The sequence below is a fragment of the Lepisosteus platostomus genome, chromosome 5 (assembly GCF_059453375.1).
Source record: "Lepisosteus platostomus isolate fLepPlt1 chromosome 5, fLepPlt1.hap1, whole genome shotgun sequence".
Classification (NCBI taxonomy): Eukaryota; Metazoa; Chordata; class Actinopteri; order Semionotiformes; family Lepisosteidae; genus Lepisosteus; species Lepisosteus platostomus.
Window position 1 is genome coordinate 61,701,699 of NC_142615.1, and position 9,278 is coordinate 61,710,976.

The following is a 9,278-nucleotide window of genomic DNA, read 5'->3' on the forward strand; positions in this document are numbered from 1 at the left end:
CAGGCCATCTCCTCCGCGACCTGAGGACTTAAGTTTCTACCCGACATCATCTGACCTCCTAAACGGGCTAACACCCGTTTTGCCACTACACATAGGGCCTATTTTGCTCTCCTGGCCATTCCACGGTATGCCCTTATAACATCCGTGACAGTAGTTCCAACGCTGTGCTGCCCTTTTAATTAACATTGGCTGTAACAATGTGTTGTTTTTGTCTCTTAAAGGGTCTGCTCCTTTACTCCGTCTTGCCAGTGTCGTATAGAATTGAGTACCCATAAAATCTGAGACCCCTTTCAAAGTCTGCATGTGCAGTGGACATAAGAGGCTTGGCGCGTGTCGCAATTGTTGCCCTATCTACTAAGCCCATCCTCCAAGTTTGCACTTCTGTGATGTAGTCTCACAGGCCTGAGAGACATAGATTTCACACATGTAATTACTTATAAAAGCCAACAAACCTTTTCTGAGTGGTCTAAGGCTCTGTGTTAAGGTTGCAGTCCCCCTGAAAGCTGGGGTTATAGTCCTGACGTTATACTTCAACTAATTCTCAGTAAATAGATCTTGCAGTACTCTGAGTGCCAGCTAGCTATGGAACAAGTGCGCTATAAAGACAGAAATTACACATTGTTTGTGAGGCTGTGTGCTCCTGTATGGTCTAGTGGTTAGGATTCTGGATTTTCACCCAGGTGGCCTGGGTTAAACTCCCAATAAGGGAAACTTTTCTCTTCCCTTATGTTTTCCAAATAAGCAGCTCAGTGTAGAAAAGAGCCCCGTTAAGCACTGTCAGGAGAGCTAAACTTTTGATAAAAGAGATCGCTTGTTTCCTCCTGCTTTCGAACTGAAACCCTTCAGTGTGTTAAGAGAACGTGAAAATCACTACACTGCACAAGGTGGGGAGGAGTGACTTGCAGAGAAAAGGACTCAATCCAGGAAAATATTTCCACATTCTGGAGAGGAGATTTTTTCCATTCCCCCACTTTTGCAGCCTGACCTCCTCTATTTCTAGAGATCTGTAGAATGTGGAGAAAACGTTTGAAGTTGTTACTGCTACCTCCCCTTGCTTTGAACAATGTGTGGAGTTGTTTGAGTCAAAAAGAGTGACTCTTCAGGCCCATGGGAAGATCCACATTCAACTGTGCATGTTGTTTTGTTCTCAGAGTTTGCAAAGATGGAGGACATTCGCACCTGGCTAAGCCAGTATTCTATAGTCCTTCATGGAACTGAGTTCAGAGGTGCTGACGGAATAAAAACAGGAGGTTGAGGAACATGGGGGTGTTCAAAGGCATTGAGGTTCCAGTCAAGGGAGCAGGTAGCCTGGCCCTGTCCATTATTAGAGCACTATAACCTAAAGAGATGGTTTCATATATATTGTTTTGGGTATTGTCATGGAAATATAACTATCAAGGAAGCCACAAAAGAGAGTTCTCACCTGAGTAAGATCTTTATTTCAATATTGCAATATTGGGAGCCCTGCTGCCACTTCGCAAAGTGCAACCAGAGACTCAATTTGTTACAAGCAGTACAGGGTTTTTATAAGACGTTGCGCTGTAAAAAAGTTCAGCAATTGGACCCTTCTAAAACTTCCCCTTTCTCTAAGAGAAAACAGATTACATCATAGAGCGAGAGAAGAAAAACTAGATTTGTTATTCAAAGCTTATCAGTTACTTTCAGCTAATTCTAATGACCCAGACAGCATATATTGTTTTGGTACATTGTCTTCTAAACTAACCTAAACAGTGTACTTTGTTGACGAACTGTTTTCTAAAATTCTGTAGCACAGCAGTTACATCCTTGAAATATATTATCTAAAAGCACCAATATATTTCTCTACATTTTTAAGAATCAATTTACTTATTAGATTTCCACTTCAGTATATTTATTAAAGTTTCCTATTTTGTGATTCTTTGTATTTGTTTGTGAAATTAAAATAGTTCTTAAAAAATAAATGGAAGGTTTTTCTGAAGTCAGAAAGCCAATTTATTTGGTGGAAAAACAGATTGGTGAAGCTCCAACAAATAAATCCAGTTTATTTGTTTACTTTTTTTTCTGAAACAACTGAATTAGATGGTGTGCTAATATGCAACCTAACACCAGTGTGAATAACTAGAAGAGGGGAGCAGCGCTATTCCAGACCATGGGAGCTTTGTGATTGGCTGGCACAGATCTCTAATTTGCATATCAGATTTGGAAATATAACACTAAATTTAGTGGATTTAATTTACACTCAAGAGTCACCTACTGTGTATTGCCACTTCATTTTTTTTATGAGTAGCTGTGATTACCAGTTGACAGCTTTTATTTGTTTAATTTTAAATTGTTTTGTATTATCACGCTGAATGGCCTGTACTCGAGGTTTGGTAGGGTATATGTGTTTTTGTTTTTTTTCACCAACTGGATTTTTTGCTCTTTTAGTATTTGTCTAGAAGGCTTTCTGAAGTCAGAAAGCCTGTTTTCTGGTAAAAAAATAGATGTGTTTAACAATAATTTTCAAACAATTTAATTGGGACTTTTATTAATAAAAAGATCTTGTATGATAGTTTCAAGAACACTGCTGTTGTCAGCTGACTTTTAGTGAAGCTCTTTCCTCTGGCCACCTGCACAGAATTTTCTTGTGCCTTTAATTTCAAGATGTAAAACCTAACAAACAGTTGCGTTTGTTCATGTATATTTCTGAAACTGTTAAATGAACTACTGTGTGTAAATCTGCAAATGTTGTTTGATAGGATGCTGGATAAGCAAAGTACTTTCTGATTGGTTAGCCAGATATCATATTTGCATACAACATTTGAAACAAAACCATGTGGTCTCTTTCTTATATGCACTGAACGTTACAACCACATTCTTCTACATCTTCTTTATGAGCAGGTTAGTTTGAAAGCCATTTTACACGTTTTGTGTTCAATTTGAAATGCTCTTACATTCTTGAAATCTTGTGTTAGGCAGGATATGTCAGCTTCAGTAAACTTTCTTTACAGGGTTTATTGTTCTTTTAGTCCTTGTCCTTCATATCTTATGAGAAGGTTCACAAGCTTATCTGTCAAACTACAATCTAATGGTTGTGTTTAAATTCCAGGTCATTTGTTTACATTTTTTAACAATAACAAGAAGAGGAGAGCAGCTCCATTCCAGACCATGGCAGCTTTGTGATTGGCTGAGCCAGATCTCTCATTTGCATATCAGATTTGGAAGAATAACACTAAACTCTCTTCTTGCATGGATTTAATTTACACCCAAATATCACCTACTGTGTATTGCCACTTCAGTTTTTTATTAGTAGTTAGGATTGCCTGTTGACAGGTTTTATTTGTTTAATTTTAAATGGTCTTGTATTATCACCCTGAATCGCCTGTACTCAAAGTTTGGTAAGGTACATGTGTTTTTGTTTCCTTCAGGAAGTGGAATTTTTGCTCTTTTAGTATTTGTTTAGACGGTTTTCTGAAGTCAGAAAGCCTAGTGTTTTGGTGAAAAACAAACATCTGTATTAATATTTCTCAAACAATATAAATAGGGTCTTGCATTTGGATATCTTGATATAGCTGTGTGCTTCTGTAGTATTCCTGGTATTTGACTGTGGTTACTTGGGTTCAACGTTAGGTGTGGGAACGTGTCTTTTTCACCCTTTAGTTTCCAATTGATCAGCACAGTATAGAAAATAGACCCATAAAGCAACGTCAGCAGTGACAATTGTGAGAAAAGTGATCACTTGTTTTCGCCCGCTTTCAAACAGAAACCCTTTGCTGTGATAAGAGAATGTGGTAACCACTACACTGCGCAAGGTGGGAATGGGTGACTTGCAGGGAGTGTTGAACTTCGAGAAAGGACTTCTCTCAGGAATATATTTCCACATTCTGAAGAGGAGATTTTCTCCATTTCTGTAGTCTGACTTCCTCTATTGCTAGAGAGCTGTAGAATGTGGAGTCACCTATCCAACTCTAGAAACAGTGTGTAGGTAACAGGTTTGTTACTGCCTGATGAGCACAGTAAATTAATACAGCAGAAGACTGTGAGTATTTGAAGAGAATTAACAATGTTCTACGTCTCGCCACGTTCAATGCTGCTGTCATTTCTGTAATATTGTGATTATCACTGTTACAACCCCAAGTGTCTATGGGTAAAGGGGTGTAACATTTAGGATAATTTTTGGAAGCAGGTGGGTTCTGGTGAGGGACTAGGAAGCGTAATAACAAGGGTTGGTGCAAAGGTGATGATTTTAAGTTGAATAAGTGACTGGTAGGACACAATATCACACAGGGTAAGGAACTAGTGTGGTGCCAAAGAAAAGAAAATAACAAACAAAATGGAGCTGGCTAGGAAAGTGAGGGAAAGCTAATCTGACTACAGAAAACCCGAAACACACGGTCTTTGGTATCTTCAACACCCTAGCCAACCTCCACTGACTACCCAAAACCATACAATACAAATGGCACTCACCCGTACTAAACTAGTGTTAGTAATACAAAATCAACTTAGTGCGTAGAATGTACCCAACAACCTAAACTAAACTATACACAAAAGTTCACACAAAAACACAAGTGAACCAGGAATACAAATAAGGGAAGAGAGTAATCAACAGGAACAGTGTACAATAGAACACAAAGGTTGAACATATAACACATTAGGGCAAGGTAATGGCAAAACAAGGATAACACAAACAAACGAAAGTATAAAGAAACTAACAGAAACCAACAACACAAGAAAGCCGAAGTTATACGAAAATACACACACAAAGCAAAACAAACCAACAAAGCCGAAACAAAATCAGAAGCGAAGCGATAACCAAAACAAAATGAAGCGAAGCAAAAACGAAGCAGGACCAAAGTCAAACGAAAGGCTTCTCCTTCCTGAAAACCTCCATGTTATATGCTGAATAAGGTGCAGTCTGATTGGCTGAGAGGCTGATTGATGATGATGTCATACGGAACAGTGCTGTAATGGTGGGCCAATGGGGAAGGGAGAACAATCAAAGGTCAGCAGTGTGGAACATAACAAAAAAAAAACACACACAGACCACACACTGGGACGTAACAATCACATTCATCACACATGCGCAAGATCCCCTGTTTGAAATCAGGCAGAAACAGGTGTCTTTTTATCCGCTCAAGTTTTGTACTTCTGCCAGTGTTTTATGGATCTTGTTTCTCTTATTGCAAGAACACGCATTTACCGTGTCATTCATGATTACGCCAAACAGCCAGAAGATCATGGCACCTTTCAGATAGTCATTCCTCTCCTTCCTAAATATCCCTATAGACAGGCCATTTCAGCAGAACTGACAAACGTGCCAAAGCAACCTGATAAGACCAGGTCCTTGGAGTCACTTCTCAGTCAGTTACTGCTGCCGAAATGCGAGCCCTTCCTCCAGCCTGAAGAAGTTGATCCTACATTACTCATATGGAAAATGTATCTACCAGACCTCAGAGAGCTAAGCTGGATCACTTCCCTTCTGAATGACATCTCAGTAACACTCTACCACTCCTCTTTGTGCACTCATGCTGGAACAGTGGGTGGCTAATGCAGACAGCATTATTATTTATACTTACTCATCAAAAGAGGATAGCTGAGAAAAACGTGACAGTATTTAACCTAAATGGCAAACAACAAAGACAGCTTTGCAGCCTACGCATGCTGACGCAGCTACCCACCTGAACTACTACCGCCTACAGCTGCTGCGACCCACTATGCCTTCCTCCAAATCTTTTTCTAGATCTCTTCGCCATACCTTTGCCTACTGCCCTGTCTCTCTCACACCTGAAGAAGGCTCCACGGCCGAAACGTTGTGTTCTCTTTCTTCTTTTTTTCAGCATGGAATAAACCTATTACTTGTTCCTAAATAATAATAATACTATTTAAATACATACAGGTCTTACTTAATATTATTTTGATTAAAAATAGTACGTTAATAAGCAATAAATGGCACATCAAAATATTGTGAAGGTGAAGATCATACAACATCAACTACAAATGTGGAAATTTAACAATTTTAGGATTATAAATTGCATGTAGCACATTAACAACACTACAGTTATGCTAATGTAACAATAGTGTAAGAAAATCCTGACCTAATTCCTTTCAAATGCTGATACAAAATGTGAATGATTTCAGAGTTTTGGGTATTGGGTCTCCTGATAGAGATCAGAGATGAACTGAGGCGTGTGGGAAAGTGTACAGAACAGGTGGACTCCCAATTCCACATCAAGAGGCTGAGCACAATGGAAGAGTCCTGTACACACAAGCAAGTCTTTGACAACATGGACAATCAAAACCTACTGGTATGATATTATATTCTCTCTGTGGTGTGGAAAATATTCACTACTAGTATTCTAGGTTACAGATAGGTCATTATATGACAGCTTACATCTGATTAATAGGATCCACCTCTGGCATACTTTCTTTTTTTAGTTTATAATGTATAATCTTGCTGATCTTTTAATGCCAAAATAAAGTGTTTTACAAAAAGCTCCATGTTCTAAAAAGTTACTACAACTTTTGAACTTTGAAATATGGTCACTTTGTATTCTATGACTGAGCAAATACTGTAGAAAAGTGCAGTTAATATGTGAAAATGTGTAATGGGTATGTCTGATTGGTTGATTTGTGAAGATCTAGTAGTAGTTGATGATTAGCCATATGTTGATTACAATATTGTATATAATGTACTATAATTTGTGACTACTTAAATTACCATCAGCTGTGTACCTCCAGCTGACCTGTAAACAAATATATGAGAGAGGTATACTGAGACGAGAGGAGCACTGAAGACTTGAAAAAGCTCTCGCATTAGATTCTGTGTTTTTGTTGTTCCCCAGATTTGTTTTGTTTTCTTTTTCTTTTGAAGTTGTTGCGTTTGGTTGTTTTTTTTTCATAGTTGTTAGACTACTACAGGGATTTACCTAGGTTCCTGGAAGACTTCTCGTTTTGTGTTTGTTGTGTTTTCGGGTTACAACATTTTATTTTCTATTGATAGGACCCCACGCATTACTATGGGAGTAGTTAACTTTAGTTCTTACATTGCACCTGAAATTACCACATAAACTACTACTCTGTTTCCCTTTTTTTAAAAGGCACAAGTGAAGTTTGTTTTTCCTTGCTGCTGATTGGTAGCTACAATGGGTCAATTGCAATAAACTTATATACAATAAACTCCACTGAAATTTGTCAGCAGCTCTGTACTAAACCTGTTCTCAATTGCAACAAACCTAAAATAACAGCTGCTGCCCATTAGATGTTACTGCATTAGGAGTCTAGCTTAAACCACCTCTTCATAGGTTTTAAGCAACTCAGTAGCGGACTAAGCAGAACAATTGATCACATTAGAACTGTCTTGAATGTAATGGAAATAATGTACTCATTAATTAACAAGCTTATGCACCACTTGCTTGAAAATTATTATTATATTTAACTAAAATTGCTTTCCAGACACCACAAATATTCACAATGAATGTTATCATAACACATCTTTAGTAATACAAATGTTATTTATTAATAATTAAGTTCCATGTATATCTTTATTAGTAGCTGTATTACAAGTAATGCATATACAGTCTTTATTATAGTTAGTTTTCAGTTATCCTGGGGAGGGAAGAGAATGGAAATTAAGGAAATAAAAATTTAAAGGGCTTTTAAGTCTTCAATGTGTTCTGTCATAGCTGTGTGTTGTCATATCTGGGTGTTAATTTAGTATATTTGTTGTATTATTTATTGTGATTTGACACTACACTTGTGTTTCTCAGGAGAAAGCAGTAAGATTTTTTTTTATTTGAGGGTACAGAAAATTGTATTGTACGGCCAAATGTAAGGTTACATTAAGAAACCCTTATTGTTACCTTTTGCAACGTTATTTATTTAAGACGGTTCTTCAGAATAGTGTCCCTTACGTATCTGTGACTGTGGTCCAACAATAACGGTGCTGAAATAGCCGGAATGTGTGGGAAGAAGATGGATATGGAACAGGAGGCTTATTCAGTCGATAGAAAGGTTGTGTAGGACTGAACACACTACGGTTATGGTACTGGGTTTAAGAGCATTACGATCCTACAGTCTCCTGATCCATAATCAGATGCGTTATCCAGTGCACCACTGGCCCTTGTACCGCATTCCTCAATTGCACCACTGTGAGCTTGCGCCGCTACAATAATAAATCGCCCCAGTCCAAATTTTCTCAATAAGGTGCATGTTTTCTATGTGTATTTAGTTAAACAGTCTTTCATTTTGTCTGTTTTAAAAATTGCATCTCTTAAAAACAGACAAACGAGTTTATGTGTCGCGCTGAAATTCACACATGAGGGAATTCAAACGAAAGAAATCACAGAAAAGATATCGCGCTTAAAAAGAAATCCAGAGTGCAGACACCGGTGATAGAAAACAGAGCTTCATACGATGCATGAGATGCTTTACCTCTGAACTAAACTCGGCTCTTTAATCGTGTTAGGAAGAGTGAATAGCCAACAGTGTACATTTTAAAAATCAAAGCAAGACAATGAGACAAGAAGAGAATTCGGAACACGAGCCTCTCCTTCATTGTTTAATGAGCTTTTGATGAACGCCTAAGTGAAAGACAAATTCACTATTTTCACTTTGTGATTAAAAAACACTTTTATCACACGTTAAGCACTCCTGATGGTGTCGAATAGTTCTCTTTTCTACCCTCATCATTTGAGGATCCCCAGCTAAAATATCTTTTTAAACTACAACAAAATTGCAATATTTTGAATACTATTTAAGTTTACATAGTCACATTCCCGGTGATATTGACTTAGGCACTCAACTATTAACTTCTTGTAGTTAGCCAAAAGTTTGAAATCTCTGCAACTATCAGGATGCTTAAAGACATCCAAAGAAACCCCATCATATTTAGGGGAGATGGTGTTGAGGTCAGATTAATTTGAAATGCGTCTCTGGGGACTTTTGATTTACCAACGTTATGTTTAACTGAAGGATATGCTGACTGACTGTGCCATAGAAACTAACGCACATCACCTTTTTTCTACATTCACAGGTTTTTGACTAAAGACAAAAAAATCATTTTTGTTTCCTTGCCAGCTGGCAGTAATTCCTCTGCACTGACAAAACAGATGAGTATTTTATCTTTCGCAATTTGTATGGATTTTTTTAAAAACAAGTTGCTCCAAAAATTAAATGAACACTTCCATTAAATTTAATGTAGAAGCATGTTGCTGTCCATAATGATAAACTGTGTGGCAAGACAGGCACCACTGGGACTCAACCCCAGGATCTCCTGTTTACTAGGCAGGCACTTTAACCAACTAAGCCACAGCATTCTCGCA

The 9,278-nt window shown here is 37.9% G+C and overlaps 2 non-coding genes across 2 annotated transcripts; both read left to right on the plus strand.

The window, feature by feature from the left end:
* The first annotated feature begins 2,386 nt into the window (after positions 1-2,386).
* Positions 2,387-2,444, plus strand: LOC148670663 (U7 small nuclear RNA). Its single transcript, XR_015938980.1, has one exon. It is a non-coding gene; the product is annotated as a U7 small nuclear RNA (small nuclear RNA).
* A 946-nt stretch (positions 2,445-3,390) lies between these two features.
* Positions 3,391-3,448, plus strand: LOC148670664 (U7 small nuclear RNA). Its single transcript, XR_015939064.1, has one exon. It is a non-coding gene; the product is annotated as a U7 small nuclear RNA (small nuclear RNA).
* The last annotated feature ends 5,830 nt before the right edge of the window (positions 3,449-9,278 follow it).